Source organism: Paroedura picta, chromosome 13 (assembly GCF_049243985.1).
Source record: "Paroedura picta isolate Pp20150507F chromosome 13, Ppicta_v3.0, whole genome shotgun sequence".
Classification (NCBI taxonomy): Eukaryota; Metazoa; Chordata; class Lepidosauria; order Squamata; family Gekkonidae; genus Paroedura; species Paroedura picta.
This window is the reverse complement of record NC_135381.1, coordinates 22,295,805-22,311,935: the sequence shown is the minus strand read 5'-3', so window position 1 is coordinate 22,311,935 and position 16,131 is coordinate 22,295,805.

Genomic DNA, 16,131 nt, shown 5'->3' with positions numbered 1-16,131 from the left:
CCTGCAGCAATGTGGACTACATAATTTTTTTTTTTATTCTTGGGGCAGGAAATGGAAAGGGGAGGGAGGGTGCAAGGGTGGGCAAAACACTGCAGGGACTGTCGCGCGTTTCTCCCTCCACACAGGCTTGCCCCTGGTTGCTTCCTGATGTGAAGCAAGATAACAAGTGTCAAATCCAGTTTTGCCGATTTTTCTCACCTCGAGGCAAATCCGGCCCAAAGTTGAGCCAGCCCCTGGACAGCCTCAGGATGCAGATGGCCTCATGAGGAGGAAGCTCTAAAACCTGCCAGCAACCAGAGGCTGTCCAGGGGCAGATTCCTCATGTGGAATCGATCGGTTATTTTCCATAGGCATACAGGTTTGGTACATGCAAATGGAATACCAGATTTTTGAAGGGATGCATTTTGAAGGGATGGCAACTTTACATGCATGGAAAATGTATATGCCATAATTTTCACCCACAAGGTAACCACAAGCTCCAAAAATCTGAACAGGGATCCTGTAAAATCTGCAATGGAGCATTCAGACATGCAGGTTGTAGTTTCACCTTCTGACAGTGGAATCACACATTGCATGCAGTCACCTGCTTCTTTCAAGGAATTACTTTGCTTTTCCACAATCACTCACTTATTGGACAGGTGGGCAGGGAGCAACTTAACTCTCTCCAACAAAAAGAAGATGCATTGGCCCCCTGGCTGCTTTTGTCCCGGGCAGGAGGGAAAAGGTGAGTAACTGTGAACACAGATAAAAAGACCTGGAGGAAATAAGGTTTGCTGGATAAAATGGACTAAGAGGGAGAAGTGGAGTAGTGCCTTTTCTCCTCCCCCTTTTCAGGCATCAGCCTGTGCTTCGTAGAACTAGCCAATCCCTCTAAAGAACCTTAGAACTACATGTAAATCCACCCTGACTAACACCATCAAAAACCAAGTCAGGTGTCCATCCCCCCCAGTCTGGAGATCATCACCATTCACAGCTGACAAGACTATATTTTACATTAGCCCCATTTCTGAAGGGGGGGGGGGCGGAAGTCCTCTTTTTTTATTACTCTGAGCAAACACAGTCGAAAAGCCATTATCACCCTGAGCATTTTAACTCATGTTCTTCCTTCGCCTTGTTCATTCTCTCGCCCTCGCATTTACTAGAATAATGGCATTCTGCCGACAGCTATTAACATTCCCAGGAATGAAAATGTGTGTTGTAAGATAATGAAAAACAGACATTTAGTAACAGTTTCATTTTGCATGTTTAAATATTCATAACACTCTGCATGAAACCACATGTTTGCTCTTCCTTAATTCTTCAGCAATTGTGTTTATGAAATGTCATATTTCTTGGGTGCCTTTTCATTACTCAGACTGCTTTGGTAGAGCGCAATTTATGTGCACTGAAACTTTGTTCTTGTAAAAATGAAAGATAGGCAGAGAGGAAGAGCACAAAATTGCTCTTCTGAAAGGGGGGGAAAAAAACAAGCCCTTTGGAGCAGAGGGCAGGAGTCAGCTTTGCAAATACATCTGCAAAAGTAACGAGTCCACAATCCATGCAAAGGATCAGCTCGGGGGTCAAAGGAAAGGAAGCCCCATACCAGTTTACAATCAATGAAGAATCTGGAGGAGCAATGTGGTGTAGATCCATCCTGCACAAGAGCATAGGAGCAAATATAATTTGCCTGTACTAGTCATTGGAGGCTGCTGCCTAATTGCAATGGTGAGAACCAACTAGTCTCATCTAGTTAAAAGCAAGACTTCTGGCCCCACCCCATCTCACTCTAGTCATTGCAACACATGAGCATTTTGAACAACCATTTGAAGCCTGCCAATACTTAAATTGCAACTGTAATCTGCCTGTTAAGACAGTTCTTTTCTACCTACCCCAAGGGAAGGCTGGCCTGGTAATCCAGGGGTGCACACAGGTGATTAGATTGGGGTTGTGAGACACCACATTTCTTCCTCTCCTCTCCACTAATGTCTTTCCATAACTCAGTGTGGAGAAGGATCAAGAGCAGGGGTAGTCAAACTGTGGCCCTCCAGATGTCCATGGACTACAATTCCCATGAGCCCCTGCCAGCGGGAATTGTAGTCCATGGATATCTGGAGGGCCACAGTTTGACTACCCCTGATCAAGAGCCTCAGTTTTTCAGACAGAAAATCTGCAGTTCAATCCTCATCATCTCCGTTTCAAAAGATCTCCAGCCACAGGTGCTGCATGAGATCTTTCCTTGCCAGAAAGCTTCTGCCAGTCAAAGAAAAAAAGACTGAGGGTCAAAGTCCACAAGATTTTCTTAATTGGGTCCCAGTTCCCCAGACCCAAATCACTTTCCCTACAGACAGACCAGCAGCTACAGGGCCCAGTTAACCTTGGGACAAGGTATGGCATAGACTCCTGCTGCCTGCCCCTGCACCATTTCCCCGCCAGATGAGCCCTGTTGCCGGAGAAGTTATCTACCCCATTGTCGAGCTGTATCTGAATGGAGCTCAGGTTTACAGTTTTCTGAGCTTTTATATGGCATTCAAAGTTCTCACTGGGGAGAAAAGAATATAAAAAGGAAGAAATTCTGAGCCCCTCACACACACAGAAAAAAACCACCACACACACAGAAACTACCACAAACATATGCCAGACAGTAACAATCTTGGCATTTTATATATATTGGTCTTCTGGATCAATGGAACCCACTACTGGAACAGAGACTCATCTAATAAAATAGTTTCTCCCCTTCTCATTTTTTAAAAACCGCACAGATAGCTTTCAGAACTGGCACTATAATACCTCAGATCTCTCTGTTCTTAGTAGAGAGAAAAAGACTTCAGTGGCATCCCAGTACTAACTTCCTCAAGAATTTCACATAAAAGGCAATGGCTACCTATTCATGAAATCTCAGCCCAGCGGCATTCAACTGTCTGAGTGTACACTTTCCCTTGAATTAAAAGTGGAGTCCCACAACACCCTTTGGTGTGCGAGGAAAAGAACTGGTAAGAGTAACATATCTATATTTCTCTGAGAGTCCACCTTCTGAACCCTTTGGAAATGATCCCCACCAGGGCTGGAATCTAGGATGGACATGTTGGGCATCTCCTTAGGCCCCCAGCCCAACAGAAGTACTCATAGGGTCGGTTGCCTCAGCGTCCAAAGTGGCCGTTTGCGCCCAAAGCAGCCAGCGGCGCACCGGCACCTGCACCTCCCCCACCCCACCCACAGCGCAGCACTGGCTGCTTTGGGTGCGAACAGCTGCGTCGGACACCAAGTGCCCAACCCTAGTAGGGAGCGTATCTGCTCCCACTAGAAAAGGTAGATGGCCCCAGCAGCAACTACAGCATCATAGGAGTCTCCAGGACAATCTCCCAGTTCATGCTGGGGGAGGAGCCTGGGGCAAATCATGTTACTTTCAGCTCTAGCCAGCACCTACAAAACTTTAAGGCAGGGGTAGTCAACCTGTGGTCCTCCAGATGTTCATGGACTACAATTCCCATGAGCCCCTGCCAGCAAACGCAAACCTTATTTCCAGGCACAGAGAGCAGGAGCAAGGTTCATAGATTGTTTCAATGTATTTTTAAATCTGAAATGTATTGTTGTTGTTGTTAGGTGCGAAGTCGCAGCCCCATGGACAATGATCCTCCAGGCCTTCCTGTCCTCTACCATTCCCTGGAGTGCATTTCAGTTCACACTGACTGCTTCAGTGACTCCATCTAGCCACCTCATTCTCTGTCGTCCCCTTCTTCTTTTGCCCTCAATCGCTCCCAGCATTAGGCTCTTCTCCAGGAAGTCCTTCCTTCTCATAAGGTAGCCAAAGTATTTGAGTTTCATCTTCAGGATCTGGCCTTCTAAGGAGCAGTCAGGGCTGATCTCCTCTAGGACTGACCGGTTTGTTCACCTTGCAGTCCAAGGGACTCGCAAGAGTCTTCTCCAGCACCAGAGTTCAAAAGCCTCAATTCTTTGACGCTCGGCCTTCCTTATGGTCCAACTTTCACAGCCATACATTGCAACTGGGAAGACCATAGTCTTGACTAGATGCACTTTTGTTGGCAGGGTGATGTCTCTGCTTTTTAGGATGCTGTCTAGATTTGCCATAGCTTTCCTCCCCAGGAGCAAGCGTCTTTTAATTTCTTTGCTGCAGTCCCCATCTGCAGTGATCTTGGAGCCCAGGAAAATAAAATCTGTCACTACCTCCATTTCTTCCCCCATCTATTTGCCAGGAATTGAGAGGGCTGGATGCCATGATCTTTGTTTTCTTGATGTTGAGGTTCAAGCCAACTTTTGCACTCTCCTCCTTCACCTGCATCAAAAGGCTCTTTAGTTCCTCTTCGCTTTCTGCCATTAGAGTGGTATCATCTGCATATCTGAGGTTGTTGATATTTCTCCCTGCAATCTTGATCCCAATTTGAGACTCATCTAACCCTGCTTTTCTCATGATGTGCTCCGCATACAAGTTAGATAGGCAAGGCGACAGTATACAGCCTTGCCGAACTCCTTTCTCAATTTTGAACCAATCAGTGATTCCATGCCCGTTTCTCACTGTTGCTTCTTGACCTGCATATAAGTTTCTCAAGAGACAGATAAGATGCTCTGGTATTCCCATCTCTTTCAGAAATTTATTGTACCAGGTTTTAACTTATTGTGTAAGCCACCCAAGACTGTGAGGGGAGGGGTGGCCTATAAATTGAAATATAAATGGATAAGTTTTAAGTAGTATTAAAAACCCAGTAAGAGTTAATAGTAAGTGTGGTGGTTCCTGATAAGGAGGAGGAAAGCCCCCTGATAAAAGCTAAGCTGCAAAAGGTAAACTCCTCTAAGGGAGTAAACTTTGCCTCATATTTGAACTGTGACCATCCATTACAGCTGCTTCAAGCACAGGAGAATAGTAAGCCATTTCAAAGGAGTCTACGTAAGAACAGGACACAGTTAGTCAGAGACACAGCAGGCAGATTCCTTTGTGGATAAATACTGAGAATGCACAGAAGCCTTTAATTTAAAAAAATGTATTTCTCTTGGCACACAGTTTGGGTGTTGTTGTTGTTATGTGCGAAGTCGTGTCCGACCCATCGCGACCCCATGGACAGTTTGGGTATTCTTGGTTTAAGTTTAGGCAAGAGATGTTCATTCCTAATGCCAAATCCCTAGGCCATGTTTATCCAAATTAATGTCAGTAAAATGAGTCTGGTGCTTTTATAAGCTAGCACATAAACAACATATCAATCACATATAAACTAGGCTATGGGAAAATGTGTACTACAACCAAATATTACCAGTGTTCCAAAATCACATATTCGTTCTTTTGTTGTTGTTGTTGTTTTAAACAGGTGCTAATTTAATTCCAGGGTTAAATTAGTGTTTCCTTTGAACTCTACGTTCTATAATCGGCCTTCCCCATAGGTGTGCTTACAGAAATGAATGCTCTGTGCAAAACCAAAACACCCACCACTCTCTAAATTGATGGAAATGTTTCTGCATTCTCTTTGAGTGTCCAGGGCAACAGTCTGATTTTTTTTAAAGAATAACTTTTTAAGGTTACTTAGTTTTTTAATTGAACAAAGCTTAAATTCAATAACACCTTTAAGACTGACTAAGTTTTATTCAGGGTGTTAGGGTTGTCTGATGACGTGCCCTGGGCACAGGACAGCTTACACCTTGAATAAAACTTGGTTGGTCTTAAAGGTGCCAATAGACTCAAACTCTGTTCTGCTACTTCTGACCAACAAGGCTGCCCACTTGAATTTGATTTTAATTGTTGTTCTTCCATTTGTATTGATCTGCTGTTTTCAAATGATGACAATTACTGTGTTAGAGAATATAGTTGCAAAAGCCATTTAAAGTTAGAAATATAATAATTACATTATAAGAGTATGGAGCTGCTCCAAACTGAACTGCTTGCATAGTCACAACCATTAAGAATGCTATTGTCTGCAGTTACCATGGGATTTTCAACAGCTAGTATCTAAGAGCAACCTTGGTGATTATGCTGGGTCGTGTACTTACATGCAGCAGGTTCCAAGTTCCATACCCATTACTTCCCATTAAAAGTATCTAAAGCTGCCTGTGTTAAACTACTTAACATTTAAAGGTTCTCAACCTTCATAGAATCATAGAGTTGGAAGGGGCCATACAGGCCATCCAGTCCAACCCCCTGCTCAACGCAGGATTAGCCCTAAGCATCCTAAAGCATCCAAGAAAAGTGTGTATCCAACCTTTGCTTGAAGACTTCCAGACTTCCTAATGCTACGACCCTTTAATACAGTTCCTCATGTTATGGTGACCCCCAACCATAAAATTATGCAAGTGTCCTTAATTCAGCCTTTTCCATGCCTTCCCTTTCATCCGGTGATTTTCTGAGCAGGAGGGATACTGTGTGTCAGCAGTTGAGCTACTAGGTCAGATGCCTGAAGCAGAACACCTATCTTTCCCAGCTAAAGTTATAATGCTGGAACTTATTCTCAAATGCTTGTTGTCTGTAGCTGGACAGAAGGGAGAATTTTGAAAAGGCAATTTTCACATATGCAAAGCATATGATGTCATCCTAGGAAATGGACCAACCCACTTGTGTAAACAAGGCCAAAACCCTTGGCTGGCTTTCTGTTTCTTTAAGAAGAGACCTAAGGATTTGCTAACTCATCTCCAGATGGCAGTTTGCAGGGATCAGCGGCCCCAGAGGAATTTATCTTTTCTACTACAACTTCTCAGGAACTGACCAGTTTAGGGAGGTTTGTGAATGAGTGAACCTGCTGTCTACTTTCCAGTGTAGTTATACACACACATGCATTATAGCAGTTAAATGACGCATTGCAAACTTTTTTAAAAAGCTGATTAACTAGCTTTTCTTTTTAAAAGTTTATTCTAAATTTCCTAGCTTTTATGGGAATAATATGTTTTTAAATGGCCTGGACCCAACCATCCTTGCCTGGATTGCAGATTTCTCAGTGTTCCTATCCATTCTATCTGTCCATTATGACACCCTCCCCCCCCCCCAGAAAAATGATTTCTAGGGTTGCTGGTCTAGAGGAATAGCTGTATGGAATGGTGCCCTGGAACACAGAGAAGGAAGGAAGTGAAACTGTTCCTTTGGTGTTTTCCTCAAATGCTGGGCCACTGTAAGCAGAAAGAGGAGAGGGCAATTTCACTCCTTTTCCCATAAGAATCTGAAGCAAGCACCGAGTTCTCAACAAGACACATAATCCTCTCACTAGGAGAATAAGCAAAAAAAACTAAAAAATAAAAACCCTAAAGCTCAGGTCTAGATTCTACAATAGATTCTTCCTGTCTTTCAAGATCCATGCTATGGAGGGCTGACAGTCTGGGAGAAATCAGGTCAAGGCCAACAATGAAATTCACAATTATGTGGGTAGATTTTTGTCTCAATAAGTTAGCCTGGTGGCTAGATTACATCTGTCGTGTCAATGTGTGTGCTATTCACCTAGCTTTACACTAACCAGGTGCGTTCGACCATAACCTTCAAATTTTCTATCAAATTGATGTTCCATGAAGACCAAACAAATTTCCCTTTGTTACTATCGGCGCACATACCAAGGGGTCTTCTTTTATTCCAGATTCATTAAATCAGCACCTCAGGCTCCAGATCCATACTAAGTTGAACATGAAAAACAAAAGACGTTTGTATCCAAGAGGACAAACTCAAATGGCCCTTGTCAAAATTCACTTCAGGACCTAAGCTAAACTGTGGATCACCCATTTTGCATCATGCTGAATATACTGGGAGTGGGGGAGACTGTGAGGGGGGTTCCGGTGCTACAAGGCCCACCACATCTTTATCACACCCCCAGTATAAAACCTACTGCTGCTCATTGAGGGGAGGAGAAAAAGCCCGCTAAACCCTGTAATACTCGATTATATTATTATTATATTGTAGATATACTAGAGAGAAAAATACTGCCGACTACTAACAGGAGAAACAAAATGAAGCAAGGCTACATTTATATCTTACTGTGATTCTCACATACCATCACAGAACTGTATGCTGAACTTGGTACCCAATTACTTTTACTACCAGTTTTATAACTCTGATCCTTTATCTTTCAACGGGGCCACTGAAAGGCTCTACGGCAGGGGTAGTCAAACTGCGGCCCTCCAGATGTCCATGGACTACAATTCCCAGGAACCCCTGCCAGCGAACGCTGGCAGGGGTTCCTGGGAATTGTAGTCCATGGACATCTGGAGGGCCGCAGTTTGACTACCCCTGCTCTACGGCCTCCAAACTGACTCAATCTGCCCCCCCCTTCCAAACTCAGACCACACAGATTCAACCCAAACATCTCATGAAAGCAAACAGCATCACTCGCTAGGTCCTCGGGCCTCCAAGAGGAGCAGGGTGACCCCCTTTTGTCACCCCTCTTGACAAGTGACCCATCAAAGGCCTGGTGTTCTATATCAGGGGTAGTCAACCTGTGGTCCTCCAGATGTTCATGGACTACAATTCCCATGAGCCTCTGCCAGCAAACGCTGGCAGAGGCTCATGGGAATTGCACTCCATGAACATCTGGAGGACCACAGGTTGACTACCCATATTACCACAACACCATGCCACAATAAATTGGGCTAAGACAGGCATGCAAATGAGCGTGTTCCTCCTGAGATCTGAGGGTTTTTTTCCACATGAGTTTTGTGGGTAGGGGAAAAAGCTCCTTGATGCTGGTTCCCATTCTGCCATCCGTTCAGCAGGAAAACCATTTTGTCTGCAACAACCAAGAAACTCAGACAGTCTATCTTCTGGGACCAAATCATCATCAAGATGGTTATCTATTTACTAACCGTTGCCCATTTTCAGTTTAACCCAGCCCAGTGCGAATTAAAGCATCTTCATGCTATAGGAACAATGTCTGAAAAGTTTTTATAAAAAATCCAAGCAGGATTCCATACGTGCAGCATCTTGCTCAAGCTAGGCACCCCCATAGCTAGCACTGGCATGTCACACTAGCATGTCAGACAGATCCGTTACCCAAGTGGGTTATGTAGTCCTTGGGTTTTGTCATTACACATGTAGTGGCCGGTAGCCTAGCTTAAATGCAAAGCTAGATGTAGGAAACGAGGGGTGTAACTTAATATTGCAGACCCACCGTTTAGATACAAAAATCCCCATTTCGTTTGTATTTCTCCCTTGTGCAAATCTGTCCCGTGAGTCTGTATTTTCACATCTTTTCCTGTTTTCTCACAACTTTTCCCCCATTCAATTAACAGAATTCATGACAATAGGTACGTGTCAACTGAACAATATTGGCATGAAATAAATGTAAAGAGTAGAAATGCTGGCAATGAAAGGGAGCTCACAAAAAAAGGATTCAGATAGACATCATACAAAAACAAAAGAAGGGCACCTTTGTAGATTCTACATGGAATATCACATGAGCAATAAGTAATTTTAGCCTGGATTCAAATGGGTAGCCATGTTGGTCTGAAGTAGCACAATAAAACCAGAGTTCAGTAGCACCTTTAGGACCAACAAAGATATATTCAAGGCGTGAGCTTTCGAGTGCAAGCACTCTTCCTCAGGGTTTGCACTCGAAAGATCACGCCTTGAATAAATCTTTGTTGGTCCTAAAGGTGCTACTGGACTCTAATTTTAGCCTGGCTAGTGTCATGTTTAAAGGTCATTTTCCTTCACAGCCTGTGTGCCACCCTACATAGAGAAAAGAATGGAGAGATTAACTCAGAACAGGATCATCTGCATTAAGGGATCTAGTGTAGCTACAGCTGCTTCTATCAAGCCAAGGATAGTTGTTGACATCTCCTGTGCTTTGTCCTACACCCTGGACAGACCCCCAGATCTTCACCTAAGAAATTCCCTATCAGCTCTCTAAAATCTTACAGAAACAGACAGGCAGCTGCATCCAAATCTAGACCTCAGGAGGGAAGAAGGTTTACAACCCAAGAGCCCAACTCTCTGCTATTAAACACATCAGGGTAAAAGGCCAGGTTTCTGGTATTTTTGTACCAGGTTTGGCCACCAATAGTGTTCTCAGCCCTGTGTGAGCAAATGTTCAGAGACCTAGGAAAGGTGGAGTTTCAGAAGACTATGACAAATTGAATATGCCCGGAGTGTCACCAACAATGCTACTTTCCATCCTTTTTTCTCTCACTTGTTGAATTATCAAGGATGGGAGATTCAGGGAGGCAATAGGGCAAGCAGCAAGCTTCTCCTACCCAAAAACATCATGCTGTCTGCCAATCACACGGGCTGTTGCTGTAGGTTGCTTCCCTTTCTAAGTGGACTCTGATTCCCAGCCTTGCGAGGTTTAAACCCCAGCACAATAAACTTTCTGATTCAAATCCTGACATCCAAGACACATATATACACCAGCTCTCTGCAATATCACAACCAACCCAAATATAAATACAAAAGAACCTCATGAGTTCAACATTGGCAGGGATTCAGCCATCCCAAGGAGAGAGATCGACCCCAAAATAGCAGTAAATGCTGAAGATCATTACTTTAGATTGTTTTTATAAAGAGTTAAATTAATATAGGCTAGGTGTATCAACAGGAATTAGCCATAACAGCTAAGTAAACCTCCAGGTTCAGAAACACTATACTAGATAGTAACAGTAACAACACAGGAAGGCTACCACACACACTTCTTAACTGGACATCCTGTGAAATAGATTCTGCAGTGACATAAATTCTCGGATATTTCCTGTGAAGCAAACCCAGTCACTTACACCCAGAAAGTAGCACAATTAAATGTCCAGGAGCACCTTTAAGACCAACAAAGATTTATTCAAGGCGTGAGCTTTCAAGTGCAAGCACTCTTCCTCAGACTAAGAACTGACCAACAGAAAGTAGGTCCTTCCTGATCCTCAGATCCTCCAGAAAGATCCTCCAGAAAGAACATCAAATAGGTCCTGGTCCATATGGTCATATAAAGCAATGGCATACATCTGACGCCCAGCATTCCACACCCTTTGATAGATCATGCAACAAAGCTTCATAAGTTATATTTTGAAACCCCAGAATTAAATACACAACCACAGAATCCCGTTCAAATATATATTCTAGTTCCAGAATATGCTAAAACTAACAACACCTTGGAACTCTGGCCAAGAGCAGCCTTCCTCAAGTTTTTTTTTGCCATTGAGAAACCCTTCCAGCGCCGTCAAGAAACCCCAGGGTTTTGTGAAAGCCTGACCTAAAGAAAAGACGATCTTATTCTGCCCAGATATACCTGTCCATCTGCCTCTATCCCTAATGGTGTTCCCAGTCCAATGTTTCCAAAGACAAAAGGCTGTTTTGTACCTGTAATACCTGGAATGAATTAGTTGTGTTCTGTGCAATGGACAAATACAGAAATAAAGAGAATCTTGCTGTCTAGAAGGACATTGCCCTGGATTCTGGGATACCCACTGGTCTGTTAAAAGGCATTGACTCTCAGGATGTACATTCCTTACAGATGAATGGGACAAGCCCCTGGAGAAACCCTTGCCTACAGTCTGCAGGATGTAACGATGCATAGGGACAACACATACAGCAGGAATCCGTTCTCTTCCACGACAATGCTGTACAGTATCTAGGACCATCTATCAGGCCCAGAATCCATCAGCTTTCTAAGTTGCAGGAAAAAGTGAATTTCACCAGATGCAACTTTGCCATGGGAAACAGAAGCTCTTTGTTTCATACCCTCTTTATAGCCATGCTGAAGACGGGCGCTGCCTGCTGGTGCACACGCAGTCTTCTTGCCCCAGTTGAGCTCTGCCGATTGCATTTGCCAGGCTCAAGGACAAAGCTGTGCTGGATTCTTGCTGCCCCCACATTGCTGCACACTAACCAAAGTCTGAAAACAGATCCTGGGCCTGGCTCAGATTAAACCCCTCTCCAGAAGAGGCCTCCTCCAGCTCCCTGATGGGTCCATCTATTTCCCACAGCGTTGCTGTTCAGCCTGTCTCCTCCTGCTTTCTCTTGGCTTCTTGCCAAGGAAGAAAGCAGAGGAGCCAAGCAAGGCAGCCATAGCTGTTTCTCTCCAGACTGGGCTGCGCTCCACAGGACATCCAGAGCCCCTCCAAGAGTTTTGCAAGAGCTGACAAGCTCTCTGGGGGGAGAGGGGTGGTCAGCTGCACGGCAGAGTTTCCGCTGACTGAGTAGCTAAAACAATTCAGTGCTTCCCTTAGTAGCTTAGAAAGAGGACCCGGAGTTTAGCGCAGTCTCTCTGCCCTGGCAATGCTTTCTGCATAGTGAATGAATCAGATTCTCACCCAGTTGAGAAATCTGCTGTATTAAACAAAAAACTGGCTCTCCGAATTGCTGTGAAGTTTTTGATCTTCGGGAGCCGGCGTGGGGCTAAAAAGACCTGAAACAGCAGGTCTTCCTGTGAAACCCAGATGCATATGAGAGAAGCAGAGGGACTGAAGCTGCTTCCCTCAGTCATCCCAGCTTGGGTGCCTTCCCTTTGCGTGCAGGAAAGAGGTTAGTTATATCGGGTGTTCTTGAGTTTTAAGCCCTGTCCATCTATAAATAAACTGTCTTAGCAGAATCCTGAAAGTGACTCCCAAGGGAATAAAAATACAAGCCAATCTCAGGCAAGCTTGCAACCTCTGATGGGGGGGGGGGAGAGCAAAGGAAGGGATGGACACAGGGTTGCCAACTTTCCAGCTGGTGTCTGTAGCTGTGCCTTTCATAGCAGCTTGACGTACAAGCAGCGGGGGAGGGGGGTTAACTCCCAGCTGGAAAAAGCTTCACCTGCTGATTTCTATATGTGAAGCCTTTCAAAGGTTCATGGGCAGGTCAGGCTGATTGTCCTTGTCCTCCCCCCCCCCCCCAAACTGGCACTTCTATAGAAAGGAAGATAGAATTTGTTTCCTTTTTAATGAAAGTAAAGGCTGCAGTCCTTGAACTTGGTAAGGCTTCCTTGTGAGTAAATGTGTCTAGCGTGCTTGATTTCCATTAAATTTATTTCCAAATACATGTGCTTAAGTGCAGCCAAAAAAATTGGAATTCTGTGCACACAAATGTTATGCAAGAGCCACCTAATCGTGAGCAGACTAACAGTCAAGAATTTCATTTGCTCTGATGTAGCCAACTTCCCATTCAGTTTACTTCTGAGTTAATGGAAACAGGCTTTGGTTGTTGTGCTACAATCCTACATATATTTATTGTGAAACTCCATAGGACTTGCTTCTGAGGAAACAGTTATAAGGCTGCAAAAGATCAGAAGCCAAGCTGTTAAGGAGCAGGTTTTTCTGTCTTTCTCAGTTTGTAATGTACCAGGACATCACAGAAAGAAGACAGCTAGGACAATACTTTTCTAGTACATGTGCAGAGTGCATGTGATGACTGCAGAGTCACACCTGTACTTATGACCAATTAATTTATTCTGTATGAATGACTTCTGTTATCAACACTTCCTTAGGATTGATCAGATTTATATTAATACATTAATCATCAATCAAGTAACAAGGTAAGACCGCTATATAATAGATTTGCATGTCAAAGGCATAATCATTTGCATTTTAAAAAATAAAAAAAGTTAACTGACCAGGCTTGAATACAATGTTTTAGCTAATACTAGTAATCTTACCCAATATTTCTAAAAAGCACTGTGTTTTACCCAACCTGAAAGAGTGCATATACAGCCCCCAAACATGGTGGGAAGAAAAGGAATTCTTTACCAGGGCCCAGGACTTCAGAGGGTGCCATCTCCAAGCTACAAGTCCACTTATGTTATTGCAGAAATGAAATGTTTTTCCTCTTTTATGACAGTGCATTATGGGATGGAACTGTGGTCAGGAAGACCATATCACAAGCTTGCACTGGGGCCAGAAAGACGGGGACTACACAAACAGTAGAATTTTTCCTTCTAGCTTACTTTATTCTGATTCTCCTAAATAATTTGGAGAAATCTGGCTTTTAAGATGAACGCAGATCTCTGCCCAGTTCTCTCCCCCCATCTCTGTGCTTTCAGCAGAGTCACAACCCTGACCCCAAAATCAGAAGCAATAGTAAATCTCTCTCACACACATACACACAAAAAAACACTACCACCACCCCTCTCTCTCCCCAGCCTGCCTCAATTCTTTGCATATGACACCAGCCATCTCACTCTAGTTCTGGCATTTGCAATACAAAAAGATCCTGGGAGACAAACTCAAGCGCCCATCTCCTAGCTCAGATTGCTGCTTTGGGGCAAAAGGGGTAGGGTTAAATGACAGCAAAAAAGCAACTCTGTCCACATAGATCAAGATGCGCAGCCCTTGCTGTAGTAGTAGAAAAGACCCAGAGTCCAGTAGCAGCTTAAAGACTAACCAAAAATTGTGCTAGATTCAGATGGGTACCTTTGATGGTCTGGAGCAGCAGAACAAAGTTTGGGTCCACTGGCCCTTTTTAGACCAATAAAATTTCATTCAAGGTACAAGCTTTCATGCTCATTACTTCAGATCAGCTGTTTCTGAAAAAGTGAGCAGCTCCCCCCCCCCCCCGCCACAAAATTCTGCTCTTTTTTTCTGCACACTTAAAAACAAAATACTGTCATGAAAGTGCCAGAGGGAACAGCCATATTTCCATTCAGAGAAAAGAACTAGGATGCTAGCCAATCAAGTCAAAATAGTGTGTGTCCCCCACCATAAATTATGGATTTCATCTTCCAAATAACTGGTTTTGCTAAATATTTTCCCTTCCACTGAAGAGTCATGTTTACTCAGAACTGAGCTGAATGGACTTACTTCAAAGCAAGTATTATTTTCCAAAGAAATAACAAGTGATCCACCCAAATGTAAAGCCATTTTAAGATCTACTGATTTGCACAGAAAATGGTTGAAATCCTCTTTACCTGAGAGTAATCCCACTGATAATGATAAATGCACATAGGCCTGGTTGCTGAACTCCGTAGGAGCCTGGAAGTTTGATTTCTACAGACATTTTTGTGTATTAGAGTCCATTTCTTAAGATGCTAGAAGCAAGAATCCAGTTTGTTTTGGTTGCTACAGACTAACCTTAGCTTCCCTTGTGGAATGATTCTCAGCCAGGTTCAAAACTCTGAAAAGAAGGTGTGGCCACAGAAAAAGAAAGGGAAGGGGCAGGCCATTGCAACCACTTAACTATTTTACAGCCATAAATAAACCCTCAGTATGGATGGTCTTTTTTATTTTATTATTTTTTTAAAGCCAAATATCTCACCTTTTATGCCTTCCCCCTTTCAAAGTGCAGAATTCCTTGTTGGAGTGCAAAGATAAATTTTTTGTTCTCCTGCCTGAAAATGTGCCCCCTATCCTGGGGCCAAGAAGAGTGGTTTCCTTATCCTCCCCTGTAGTTCTGCATACAGTAAAGAAAGAAAGAAAGAAAGAAGGAAAGAAAGGATTAAAATGTTAAAATATACTCACTTTCTCTATACTGAGTAAGCAGAAGTTTGAAAAGGGGGGGGGGGTACGTGAGAGTGGAATTCTACCATTCTAGCCTCTGCATACACACACCCACAGACAGAGAAGAGTAATGTTTCCTCAGAATCAAGCTGAACGGACTTACTTCCAAGGAAGTGTATTGACTGTGAAGTGTGGCTACAGTGGAACTGTTCCAAGCTGCAAAGGCTGTTTCCAAGATGTGCCTTTCTCTAAAATTACTTATTTCTCTGGCTTCAAGTGTGTTTTGGCCTCCAACCCTAAAGCAGCGTAAACCCCCGCTGAATAAAAGGGGACTTACTTCAGAGTAGACCTCCTTAACTTTGCTCCCTCACTCCTCTGCAAATAGACACACTTACTTCCTAAGGTGACCAGATTTTAACATTGGTAAAGCAGGACACCATTGACCTATGGGGGTTCTTGATGACAAATTTGGTCTATATGGAGCAACAAAAAGTTTCATAGAACGCAAAAATCATATTGTAATATGTATATATTTTTTTAAATTTCAACCTAAGTACAATTTGCCAGGTGCCCCCAGATGTCCCTCCAAAAGTGGGACAACCTGGTCACCTTAGGGAAGCCTGCACAAACCCGATCGCACGCCTCTCTGAGGCCCAAAGCCCACGCACGGCTGCCTCGGGCTTCCCACCGCGCCAGCACCTCCGGCCCTTGAACTCTGCAGCAGCCGGGAGGCCGCGCAGGAGGCTCGGCCCTGTGTCAAGTTCAAGCCGCGCTGGAAAGGCAGGAGGTGGAGGGAGACCCTCGGCTGCCTCAGGACAGGCCAAGACTTGGCGCCGAAGCCCCCCC